Source organism: Rattus norvegicus, chromosome 8 (genome assembly GCF_021556685.1).
Source record: "Rattus norvegicus strain SHRSP/BbbUtx chromosome 8, alternate assembly SHRSP_T2T, whole genome shotgun sequence".
NCBI lineage: Eukaryota > Metazoa > Chordata > Mammalia > Rodentia > Muridae > Rattus > Rattus norvegicus.
The window spans coordinates 52,045,685-52,059,248 of record NC_141541.1 but is presented as its reverse complement, the minus strand read 5'-3'; the positions used below and the strand labels follow the sequence as shown (position 1 = coordinate 52,059,248).

The window sequence follows — 13,564 nt, the reverse complement described above, 5'->3', positions numbered from 1 at the left end:
TAGGGGCTCCTTCTGTCACTTTTATCCTCTTTCCTGCCTCTTCACTGTCCAGGTCTTCCCATGAATTTCAAGTTGTTCTGAAATAGAGCATGGCATGAGTGCGTGGGGGTGGGGTGTGCCTGGTGGGCCCACGCCAAGGTGTCTCCCTGAGAAATCACGACGTGCGACAGACCTGGTATAAAGGACATTTATTTTCCATGTTATAAGGGACATTTATTTGGGGGAAGGGGAGGGAGAGAAGGGGTAGAGGCAGATAGACTGGGGCAGAGCCATGAGGGCAGAGAAATGGGGACAGAAAAGGACAGAAAGGTGGATAAAAAGGGGGAAAGAGAGAGACCACTGGGCATGTGGGAATAGAGAAAGGAGAGAGAGAGAGAGAGAGAGAGAGAGAGAAAGAGAAAGAGAGAGAGATAGATAGATAGATATGAGAGTATGTGACCATAGAGAAAGGAGAGAGAAAAAGAGAGGGGGTGGGGACTGGGTGACAGCAGTCTTTATACCTCACACCCGGCAGTGGCAAGTAATGGTGGTGGAGGATGTTGTAGGCTGATGGCTATGCCCCTTGGAGGAGCCTGGTGGGACCGCCTGTAAGCTAACACAAATCTTTGGATCCAGGAAGGACTGTTTAGCACAGATCTCACTTGTACTCTCATTCTCTTGGATCTTGCCGACTGTAAGAATCAGCAAGCCATCTCATCTCCCCACAACCCTCCCCTGAAAAGGATCTTCTGCCAAATCAGAGGCTAATGCAGCAGACAACGTCCAGTGTCTTTCTCGCTCTGTCATTCTTCCCTTGGGCAAGTTCTTTCTGGAAAGAGAGCTGAATTAGAATTGCATGTGGGTGACCACAGGGAAGGCCACATAACTGACACCACCGCCTGGTTACCACATCCTGCGAGTGCTACTTTCAGAGAGGGTGACGCAGTCTCCAGCTCAGAGTAGTGTGAGGGCATCTCACAGTGACGTGGTGACATCATTCATCATGGCACCTCAAACCAAGTAGAAGTAGATGGTCAGTGACACTGTGCTCTCAGATGGTTTAGACTTGGTGGCATGTCTAATAGTTTACTGCACAGAGCATGGCAAGGAGGCACGCCATCCCACGCCACACGGAGAAAGGCAGCCCTGCTATTGCCCACTCCCAGATGCTCCACACCTCCGTGGATCAGCCTAAACTGCATGTCCCAGAAGCCAGTGCAGGAGCCATACAGCTGCCCCTCCCCTCCTCATCTCTGGTTTTCTTGGGCTCTGTTCAGGTACCAGCTGTTTAGTGGGCCTTTTCCTGGGAAGACCTGAACATCTTTTCCCTCCAGGCTGGGCACCAATGACAGATAAAAGAGACAGTTTCACCCAGGTCTATGTTAGTGACCCAGGGAGTTCCTCAGAGTGTCTGAATCAAAGAGAGCAGTGTTACCAAAGAGCCTCGTCATGGCTCAAGAGCCACAAGCCTGGAGTAGTCTGTACAGCTTGCAGGTAGCCTGACTAGCCAGCAGTAGTTACTGTCACTATAGACCCTTGAATCTTAGAACTTTCCAGAGGTCCCCTATCCTATGCTTGTGAATAATGTTTCCTGAGTTTTCTTCATTTTCTGAGACTTAAGAGTCTCTCCAGCCCCTCCAGAAAAGAGCGCTCAACTGTGGAAGAAGGGATTGTGCTGCCTTCCCCAGGCCATGTCCCCATCCTTTCATGTTGGAGATGAGTTTAGAGCTTGCAGCTCTCAATCGAGATGAAGACTATTTGACAGAACAGACGCAATGGAATTGAACACGCTACCAGAGCACATGGCATGTGGTGAGCCGGGGGTCCTGTCAGCAATTTTTATTTCGTATCTGTTTGTATCAAGTTGTTAAATGTAGTGTATGTCACTATGACTTATGGTTTTTTTTTTTTTTTTTTAAAAGTGTGATCTCCCACTTTTTTTTTTTTTTTTGGTTCTTTTTTTTTCCGGAGCTGGGGACCGAACCCAGGGCCTTGCGCTTCCAAGGTAAGTGCTCTACCACTGAGCTAAATCCCCAGCCCCGGTTTTTTTTTTTTTTTAAAGAAGTGAGGGGTGGTGAGATGGCTAGGTGAGTAAAAGGACTTGCTGCCAAGTCTGATGACTTGAATTTTATCTCCAGAACCCACATTATACAAAGAGAGAACTGACTCTGGCAAGTTGTCCTCTGTCCTCCACATACCCTCACACGCATAAATGATAGATTTAAAACAACAACCAACCAACCAAACAAACAAAAAACTTGAATAACTTGGAAATCAGTGTGGTGGGTCCTCAGAAAGATGGTATCAATCTACCTCGAAATCCAGCTACACCACTCTTGGGCGTATACCCAAAGGACGTATCATCCTACCTCAGAGACACGGCTCAACTATGTTCATCACTGCTCTATTCATTATAGGCAGACATTGAAAACAGCCTAGATGTCTGTCAGGGGATAAAGAAAATGTGGCACAATTACACAATTTACTCAGATGTTTCAAAAGAAATGACATTATGTAATTCGCAGGGGAATGGATGAAACTAGAAAAAAAAAATCAAACCAAATGAGGTAATTCAGACCCAGAAAGGCAAGTATGGTATGTATTTACTTCTATGAGGATGCTAGCTGGCATTATAAGCAAGCTATATATAACCATTTAGCTGTAACCACAGAGGTTATATAGAGAGTAAGGGACTGGGGGGAGGGAAAGGGATCTCCCAAGAAAGGGGAAATAGAATAAACGGTTATGGAAGGACATGTATGTGCGTGCACATTTGCCATAGTTGAGCGTTGGTGGCTCTCTACAAGCTAAAGACAACATCTGCACAACTCAGTGAACACAGAGAAATTGGGCTGGCACTTGCTTAGAGCCTTCGCCTCTCTGAACTGTAATGTTAATGGTGTCGGAAGGTAATCAGCACACCACCGAAGGAGAAAGGTAAACGCCAGCCCGGCTACAAACCCTTCGATTTACAACAGTGACCTGCTTGCATGATACGCCAGTGCCGTTGTGGTGCAAGGCCCACTCCATGAGGTAGAAGCCACACCTGGCACTGCTTGGGTGGCCGAAAACTTGAGACCAGATAGGGCAGGGACCTATGGGAAAACCAACTACTATTTTACTGCTAAAGGGACATAGAAATAAGATGACTCCTGATGGCATGCTGGTATACTCCTTGGTCCGTGCCTCACCCAGCCATCATCGGAGAAGTTTTCTCTTGCAGCAGATGGGAACAAACACAGACACAGACAGACAGTGTGCAGACACCGACCTTGGGACACATAGCCCTAAAAGTTATGTCTCCATCAATCTCTCCCCTCTGGGCTCAGGGAACTCCTCAGAAGAGGAGGCAGAAAGGTTTTAAGAGCCAGAGGGGATGGAGGACACCAAGGAGCAAGGCTTTCTAATACAGCAGGACCAACACATGCGTGAACAAGCTCACAGAGACTATCTCTAATTGATAACCACTTACAAATGAAAATACTGTTTTATTTTTCCCCGCAAGGGAGTCCCACTGCAGAAACAAACCATTCTTAAGCGTAGGCCTTATGGCCTGCAGTAGATGGCCAACAGAAAATGACTCACCAGCATCTTCGGAGATCTTTTGTCTTAGGTTAAACTGACATTGAGGAAATGGCTCCCGGCTTTGGGTTCTTACGGGATTCCTGTGTGTGAGAACATATGTGTCTCTGCATCTATATGTGTTCCACGTGTTTTTTCTTTGGCTCTTTTGGTTGTTTTGTTCTATTCTGACTTGTTTTTTGCTTTATTTTATTTTGTTTTGTTTTGTTTTATCATTATTCCTTAGATGCCTGTAGAAGTTGGATCTGGTTCTTCCTCCCAGCCCCATGCTTCCATAAATAAGACTCAGACTCGAAATATATTCACAAATACCTTGGCCATATAGCTATGCTCTTCCTGACTAGATCATAACTTAATGTAACCCATTTAATCTGAGCTACACTCTGCCACTGGCTGGTTACCTGTGCTCAAGTACCACGCATCTGACTCATAACATCTTCTTGGATGAATATCACATGCCTGGCTCTATCCCAAAATCCTTTCTGCCTCCTGGATGTCCCATCTCCTATATCCTGCCTAAGCCATGGGCTGTCAGATTTATTATTGGACAGGTGCCACATCCATATAGACATTAAATATTCCCTCTACGGTTTCCCTTTTAGTCCAATAGGAGGCTCTTTTTCTTTCAAATATAAATTGGACAAAATATTATCAATTATGAGACAGTTATGAAAACCATTAGGTTAGATTTATATTTACACTGTCCAGTCCGTTTATATTTGGCAACTTAGAGAAAGTATTCTATCATCTATCCCATCTTGGTGAGTTCAGAGTTCTATATCCAAATCATTTTCTATCTTAACTTGTATTACCTTTCTAAAAACATTATTTTAGACTTAAAACATCTCTGCAAACTGTAAACAACTTAAGCTTATAGTAAGACTATAACTGTCTAGTCTTTAACCCCATCAGAAATCTGAGGAGGAATAAATATTACCTTTGTATACAAGAAGCACAGGACACAGCTTCCAAAAATTATGGAAATGACAGAGACAGCTGACTGCCTAGACAGTATCCCTAATGTTCTCTAAATGTTGGAGCATTATCTTCAGCCTTCTGGCCTAGAATATCTGAGAGACCTTTTGTGAAGCAGGAATTATGAAGGACTTGCTTACCCTGTCTTGGCAGAGCTTGGCAACCAACTTCCCTGAATCCATTTGTCCTTTTTGGACAGCATTCTGTCTGCAGGTGAAGTTAGGGCATTTTCTTTGCTTGGTGGCTGGCTTGCTACAATTGAAGTCATCACCAAATGGAGGTCCTTCATTGCTCATCATCTTCTTCCAACTCCAATGAGACGCTGCCAGGAGCTGATATGTCTTGATGTCAAAAAAGATCTTAAATTAATAAAAACATGTTTAAATGCCATACTCTGTGAGTCTCTGAGGTTTTTGAAGACCATATATTTATAGCATATTTGAACAAGCAAACATTGCTTTTTTTCTAGCTGCTTATTATCTGTTCAACCCAGGATGTATATTGTTGTGATAATCTAGATTAGTATCTGACAAGACCATGAGTTTGATTGACTGTTAACTTGCATTACTTAATTATCCTAGATGGTTTGTAATAGCAGCTATTAAAAGGACTGGGACTAAACCTTGCATTTTAAAATGAGTTGCAGAGGCACAATACCTATTTTGTTGAAGCATATATACATTGTATGTTTTGTATCAATATTCAAAGATCTATACCAACGAGAACCTTAAACCTGTATCAATATACAATAATCCATATCCATGTAAACAAAAATAACCTTATTTGAAAATAGCAAAAGTTCTATATTGAAGAGTAGATTCAATAATCTACCCTTTTATTCTATTACTTTTTTTAAAGATTTATTTATTTTATGTATATGAGTACACTGTTGCTGTCTTCAGATACACCAGAAGAGGGCATCTGATCCCATTACAGATGGTTGTGAGCCACCATGTATTGCTGGGAATTGAACTCAGGATCTCTGGAAGAGCAGTCAGTGCTCTTAACCACTGAGCCATCTCTCTAGCCCTATTCTATTACTTCTATAAAATAATCCTATATTATCTATTTTTTCTTCACAACCCCCTTCTCTTTATCTAAGAAAGAACGACAGAGAGAAGGAAAGGAAAGAAAATATAGAAATTCTTCAGTCTAAACTCCCTATTTTGTTTCCTCCCTGTCCAAGGCCATTATTATATGTGATCATCCCCTAAAATGATAATGTATCTATAACTCATAAATGACCAAAACCACCCACCCCAACTTAAGGGACTAAGATGACAGTCTTCTGATAATTGCTTCCTGCTGAATTGGGGTGAAGAATTCCTTTTTGAGGGCCCAGAAGGGAAGGGAAAATGGTTAAGTTAAAAGAAAGCTAGCTGGCATCGTTTGTTGTCTAGTCTCTATATGCTGAGAAAGTTCAGGGAAGTCCTGAGTAGATCAGTCTGTACAGCTGGACGAATTGAGATCATCTGGGGTCAGCAGCTTTCTGAAGCTGTTCTGGAAGCAAGTCTCTTGAGGAAACAGCATCAGAACAGGCTGAGGCAGGATCAGGTGTCCTAGCATCCTTGGGGTGGATCTTGTCAGGGCTGCTTTCTTGGCTTTCCATTCTGCAACATACAGACTTTTACAAGCAGTATACGGTTTTGTAAAGACATCTGTATGGAATGTATAGCATACACAGATCAAATAAAGATGATTTTTTTCTACTCATCTTTTGAGTAGGTGAAAGGTAACTGTCTCTCTTTAGAAGTTAGTGTGGTTCCTTATAAGTTAGTGTGGTCAGTAACCACATTGCAATGTAAATCTCCATTCACGCCATATAAAAGGATGGCATGCAATAAGTTATGAAAACTCTGTAGCCAACAAGACTTATTGGCCATACGAGCTGACGTTTTGGTTAGAGACATTTTTGTCTCAGCCAGTCTTCAAGCTGTTCCCAAGTACAGGGTCATCATATACAAATTATCTGTTTCGTTTGATCTTGATTTGTTTCTTCTTGTCTGTAGCCAACATCTTCAGGGGGTCTCTCTCTGTCAAATCTGATTTTTATCAGCTTGGATGGAATCCACGGGTTTTTCTTTTCTGCTGAAAGAAATGCAAAATTTCCTCCCCAACGTAACATACCTCCCTTCTTCCCTTTTGGAATTTGGGCTTCTATAGGCTGGCCTAGTTCAGCAGTCCTTTCTAGAGTCCAGTGTATCTTAGCGGTTGTGCTATTTGTCTCGTTGACTTTCTAAAAATTTAAAGTCAGCAAAGCACATTTTAAACCATCTTTGGGAGATACCATATCTTCTTTCTATTCTATGAGCATTTCCTTCCAAATCTTGTTAGAACATTTTATAATGGCTTGACCTGTATAAGGTATATCTGTAATGGATTTTTATGTCATAGTCTCTAAAATATTGTCATGTTCTAACAGATGTGTATGCCTGAGCATCATCAGATTTAAGTCGCAAAGTCATTTTAAGGCAGTCATTATCTCTAACAAGTGTGCAATCTCAGAATCACCCCCCCTTAGAACTCAAGGCAAAAGCCCATTGGAACTACAAACATGTATCAACTGTATGGTGTATCAACAAGTGTATGTATTTCGATTCTCCAAGTCTATCAAATGAAAAACAGTCCATTGTGTGTCATTGCTTTAAGTTAGCATCAATAAGCAGAATCTAGAATCTTAATTCAATAGATTGTATCTCTATGGGCTGTCATCCTAATTTCTCAAGCCCCTGTGGAAACTTCCCATCTGGAACTGTGGGGGTTTTTTTATGTTATTATAATTTCCAGATTGGATTACTCTGTTTCCTATTTTGATTTAAAGGTTATTTCAACCTCTGTTTTATGGTCTCTAATCTATTATCTAATTTCTCAGTCTCTTCTTTTCTTTAAGTCTGTGTTATTCCGATCTCTCCTAAAGAGGACATACAAAACGGTAATCATTGAAAAAACAGCCATTCTCATGGTGATAAGCGAAGGAAGATCATATGGAATCCAGATACATTGTGTCACTGGGCTTCCTTCCATACCGAATACAGAAAACATTTTTTAAATCTCAAAATTTCCCCCTAAGGACTTTATTTTCTTACATTCAAATCAAATATTTCTTTCTGCGATTTTTTTTTAATACCAAGTTTTCCTTCCCTTTTATTGTTCTTTAACTTTAGTACCTTATCTGTTTAGATACTTGGGACTTTTTATTTTGTATCTTGTGCTGAGCTAGCCCAGTCCTGGCCATTCAGATAGCTCAGGGCTCTTGGTTCCACCTTATGCTGGCCCTGTCCAGGCCTTTCCAACATGCAGTGCCTCTGCTAGCGTCAGGCCTAGTCTAGCAAGCTTTTAACTGTGCCACCCTGGGGACAAGTTGCAGCCATTGCGCCCTCGGGCTTTGGTTTGCTTTTGTTCTTTTCTAAATGTACCAGGCCTTTTGTCTGGCCAGCCTGACTTTTCCCTGCCTTTCACCCGGGCCTTCTCAGGATGTAATCGTGGGTTCTGATTGCATTAAGTTGGTGCCAATTATAGAAGCTAGGTCTGGTTCTTCCTCCCAGATCCAGGCTCCCAGAAATAAGACTCAGAATAGATTTATAAATACCTTGGCCATATAGCTAGGCTCTTAACTGACGAGATCATAACTTGGTCTAACACATTTATTCTGGTCTACGTTCGACCATGTGGCTGGTTACCTGTGCTCAGGTGCCACACTCCTGACTCATCACATCTTCCTCAGCAACTCAACTGTGCCTGGTTCCATCCCAGAATCCTTTCTACCTCCTGGATGTCCCTCCTATTTCTTACCTAAGCCATTGGCCATCAGATTATTATTGACAGGCGCCACATCCACACAGACATAAGGTATTCTCTCTACAGATGCCTGCTTTGTTTTGTTTTGTTTTTCTATCGAGAAACAGAAAGGATGTTGATCTAGATGGAAGGGGAAATTTTTTTTTTTTGAGACAGGGCTTTTCGGGGTCATCTTGGCTGTCCTGGAACTCACTCTGTGGACCAGGCTGGCCTTGAACTCAGAGGTCCACCTGCCTCTGCCTCCTCAGTGCTGGGAACAAAGGTCTGCCCCATCATGCCCAGCAACAAGTTCTATTTTTAATACTAATAATAAAAATAAATTTTTCAAAAAAAGAAAAAAAAACTTGGAAAACTTGACTTTCCTCATTGAGTAGGATGAAGGGTCAATTCATGACTCTTCCTTAAAGGAATGCATTCAATGGATGTGTTGTTGGCATATTTCGTTCTGTCCTGGATAACGGAGTCTCTGTGCATGGCTGGGGACAGCTTCACGCTGCAGCATCTCCACTACTCTTTGTGATCTCTACTTGGGTGAAGAGGATATTCTTATTTTCCTCATTTATTTATGTTGTGAGTGTGTGTGTGTGTGTGTGTGTGTGTGTGTGTGTGTGTGTGTATGTGAGTGTAGACACCATGGCACGTGTGTGGAGGTCAGAGGACAACACATGGGAGTCAGTTCTTTCCACCACGTAGGTTCTTGGTTTTGACCTCAGGCTCTTAGGCTTCAAGACAAGCACGGCTGAGCTACCTGTCAGCCCGAAGATGGCCTTCGTGACTTTGTTGCAAAGAAGAGTTTTAAGATGAGCCAGTTTGAAGCATAGTTAGAGTTTATTAAGAAGAAACTTTAATATAGATTTAAACACAGCATTCATAGAAGGAGAGACACTTGGGGAAAGATACTCCAGTGTGGGCGTGGGCTTCTCAAAAGAGAGGCGCCTAGTTATCTTAGCAGTTAGCTGTTAGCCATGCACGTGATTTTCTTGGCTTCCAAGTTACATGTCAAAGGGTAGCCAAGAAAAAATTTGCTCCTTTTTTTTTTTTTTTTAAATAAATGAGATTATAGGATGGTCCTGGAGACACCGTGGATGGGATTGTAGTAAGACTTCTGATGCCAATGTGAGCAGTCAACATTCCAGCAGGCAAGCAGTACTAATTGAACTCGGTGGGTTACAAAGTGGGGGTTGGGAGGATGGGGGTTTGAGGGTTGGGGAATGTGTTAAGAGGTGTGGGATGGGGGTTGGGGATTTAGCTCAGTGGTAGAGCGCTTGCCTAGCAAGCACAAGGCCCTGGGTTCTGTCCCCAGCTCTGAAAAAAAGAAAAAAAGAAAGAGGTGTGGGATGGATGTGAGCAAATATACTGTATACATGTATGATATTGTCAGAAAATTAACTAAAGGTAATCTGGGCTGGAGGATGACTCAGAATTAATAAAGAGTGATTTACTGCTTCTGTAGAGACCCTGAGTTCAGTTCCCAGCACCTACAGGTAGACAGTGTACACCTTCCTGTGACGTCAGCTTTAGGGGATCCAGTGACCCCTTCTGGCCTTCATGGGCACCAGGACTCATGGTGTACACACGCCTGCCCATAAACATAACAACAAGTGATAAACGGAGCTGGCTAGTTTCATGTCAGTGGGGGAGGGGGGCAGCCAATTGTGGCGGCGAACAAGCCAGTAAACAACACTCCTCCACCATGACCTCTGCATCCTGTTCCTGCCACCAGGTTCCTGCCCTGCATGAGTTCCTGCCCTCTCTGCTTTTAGTCAGGACCATTTATAAGGGACTGTGAGTGAAATTAACAATTTCCTTTCTGGGTTGCTTTCGTTCGTGGTGTTTCATTGTAGTCGTAGAAACCCTAACAAAGATATAGATTCGATCTTTAAAAAAAAATGGAATAAGATAAATAAAAGATATTCTTGGAGAGAGAGAAGGGGGGTGGAGGACAACTGTGGGTCTCTGGAGTTGCACCAAGTGTCGAGATGTGCTTTTACTGTAAATGGGGCTTTTTGCTTTCTTCTGAGATTGCTAGGAAATTGCAGGCTTATAACTGGGAAACTAGAAAGGCTATATGTGCTTAGGCCAGAAGCGTGGTTTGTTGCTATTAATATTTCACCATTCTTATTTGGAGCAACTCTGTATAAAAGGCTTATTATCTCTGTGTAGGCAGCCTTCACAGCAAATGTTAACTGCGCTAGAATTCTTGATTCTCAGCAAGCGAGAGGCTTCAACCAGGGTGGGGGCTCCTTTCCCTTCCCATGGTCCCTTAATGTCTCTGTCTTTCTGTGTCCCATGTCAAAGCCTAGGCCTTAACTGCTCTAAACAAGTGAGACTTGGTCACCTGTCCTTGATACACCAAACACAGGAGCAGTACTAGAGAAGAGAAAGACTTATCCATTGTGCCCACAAGTGAAGAGGCCCAGTGAGTCCCCCATGTCTGCCTTCAGGGTGCTGATACGGTAGTGAGTAGAAAGCAAGCATGATTCTGACAGAGCAGTACTGGTCTGGTATGGCCAGACCATCCCTGACCTGTTACTGACACAACGCACCTTCAGTTCCTGGCTCCCTGGCTATGCAGGTAACAACACTGTGTTCCTCTTCTGGCTGGCAACAGGCTTTGGGCTTTCTCTTTCCCCCAGCGTGAGACTTCTTTGGGGGACACTTCAGTCCCTTAGAGTGCGTAGTGACAATGGCCTGATAAGTCTGTAGGGAGGGGACCAGGATCTCTTTAATCTGTCTTTGCTCCTGCAAGAGGGTTACAGGAACAGTTAAAGGAGAACAAGGGAGGGGCAAAGAGGAGGGCACTTAAGGCTCAAAACAACAAACAGGTCACCCCCCCATTCCTCCCCTCTTCTCCAGCCAGCGAGCAGCGAGCGCACTCCCCACCTCCCTCAGCCCACCTGCGAGACTATGGCCTGGGAGCTTTATCCGGAATACCATCTCTCTGAAGCAGTCCCAGCGCAAGGTTAAACCGGCACAACTCAGTCTTCATGGGTCCACACTGCAGCCTGAGCAGGAACTCAAGATCCTTTGAAGTACTGGTTCTCTGTCTTCCCTGTGTCTCCAGTTACCGTGATTAATGTTAACAATAACAACTACAATAACATCAACATTATTGTAAATCCCACTCCTTTCTGGCTTGCAAAGGGTTTTTTGGTCCTGACTTAATTCTACACTCCTGGGAGTAATCAGTCAGGGCCCATCGGGGTCAGCCTTGCTGGTTCCCGGTTATTTACAGCTGTGACTTTTGGAGTGTGGAGGGGGGCCCAAGAAACGATATTTCTTTCCATGCCTGCAGCCAGGGTTTATTGAGAGACAGAAGCACAGATTCCTTTGATCTTGGCGAATCTTGAAGCAGACCAGGCCTCCTTGCTGCCTGGGTGGCTGGGAGCAGGAAGTTAGAGTAGAACGGAGGGAAGCCATAGCAGGAAGGGCTAGCCAGAATCAGCAGTGGGAGAGAGCAGGCCGGACCGATGCAATGTTATAGGGTTATTGACATGTGGAACAGGGCTAAGAAACGGATGCTCAGCGGGGATCTGCATTCTAAGAGCGACTTTCAGTACAGGCTGGGCTGGGGTGCTCCTGATTGGCAGTCCCTTCAGCAAACTTCTGGGAGAAAGTTTTCTCAATTCAAAAGACCCTCACAGGTCTAAACACCTCTTGACAGTTAGTCAGTGAATGACACAGAACAGCAGATTCTGAGGGCTGTAGATGCCAGACTATTATATATCACCCATAGAATAGTTACAAACAAAAAATTAAAACAACGTATAAGAGTACAGAACCTAAAGAAATACAATTACAAAGAGACATGGACCCCAGGAGGTCATCAGAAAAGGAGAGATTTTGAAAAAAAGATGAAATGGTTTTACAGCACTGTGAATGCACTAATTAAAACTTATATAAACTTCATGCAAATAAAAAAGCAATAGTCCAAATTAAGTACACAATTAAAAATATGATTCTCCCAATTAAAATTCTGTGGTGCTCAATATGGTGACTGGAACTTGTAATCTCAGCACTGCAGGCTGAGGAAGGAGGGTCATGAGCCCATGAGGAGGCTAGATCAGGACTAACCTGAACTATCTGATGAGTTCTGGCTAGTCAGGGCAGTGTAGCAAAACCTCCTGTCAGAAAACACTGAATTCATTAAAAGCAGTTTAGACCTGGTTGTAGAGAGGATTAGTAAATGGGAAGACATATCTGAGAAAGTTAACCCTGGGAGTGTGGGGGGGGGTGAGGTTGAAATAGGAGAAATAAAAGAATATTGATAAAGACGGTCTAATAGCCATGGCTTGGGTGTGATTTGTTTCCACTGAGTGAAACTTCATTTCTAACTCAGCGGAGTTGAGTTAGTAGAAGCTTTAAGAGGTGAGCTGGCCATTGAGAAGGATCAACGTGCTTCTCGAGGGAGTGAGTTCTTGGGCTGGATGAGCAGTTGGGAACTGGGCTTGCTACCAAGCAAGGCTGTTCCTCCTGTCTTCCACAAGCAGCTGCTTACCCTTCTGTGCTCTGCCATGAATTGAAGCAGTTGACCAACACCACGTTCTTGGGCTTCCAAGTCTCCAGAGCAGTGGTCCAAGATAAACTTTTCCCCATATCAGCCTTGGGTATTTTGTTATAGCAACTGAAAACAGATTACCTAATGAACATTTAGGAGAAGAAAGCGAGAGAGATAGGCAGTATGGGAACAGATATGGAAGTCACTTTTTAAAATTCGTGTATAATCATGGAAACTAGTGGAGAAGGTTTCAATAGACCTTTTGGGTTTTGCTAAGTCAAATAAAGACCAGCAATGACAAAAGGAATATTGGAGTGGGATGGAGATGGGACTTTGAGGTAGCGTGCTTGCTTGGCACACATGAGATGCTGAGTTTCATGGCCAGCGCCAGAAAGGAACAGAAGAGGCACTGCACTGATCCCACACACGTGGAGGAGGGCAGGGTTAGTGTTGAGGGATGGACCCCAGGGGTTGCCATGGAGACTGGTCACAGCCCCTTTCTTTCCTCTTTGCTTAGTTCTCAGGTCGGGGGACCACTGCCCAGTGTCCTGAAGTGAGAATGGAGAAGTACATTTTATATAATTCCAAGCTACAGAAGCCCGCCCTGCTGCATGGGCCTTGGCTATCTTTGAATCCATAGTTCACTTGGCCTTCACTGGAGTCTGCTAGCATCAGAACTCGTGTGAATGCCAGGCAGCTGGGCCTGGCTTTGAGCGCTTGCGGAAAGCTCTT

At 43.7% G+C, this 13,564-nt stretch overlaps 2 long non-coding RNA genes across 4 annotated transcripts in view; both read left to right on the top strand.

The window, feature by feature from the left end:
• Positions 1–13,564, top strand: part of LOC108351689 (uncharacterized) — a 78,717-nt gene that overhangs the window by 34,234 nt on the left and 30,919 nt on the right. The window lies entirely within an intron of this gene.
• LOC148004097 (uncharacterized) lies at positions 419–12,614 on the top strand. 3 transcript variants are annotated; one of them, XR_015627615.1, is made up of 5 exons: positions 419–1,791; positions 9,398–9,496; positions 10,058–10,119; positions 10,638–10,909; positions 11,191–12,614. It is a non-coding gene; the product is annotated as an uncharacterized LOC148004097 (long non-coding RNA). The 3 variants fall into 3 exon arrangements; XR_015627613.1 differs by having other exon boundaries at positions 427–1,791; positions 9,391–9,473; positions 10,633–10,909; positions 11,191–12,603; XR_015627614.1 differs by having other exon boundaries at positions 1,743–1,791; positions 9,391–9,496.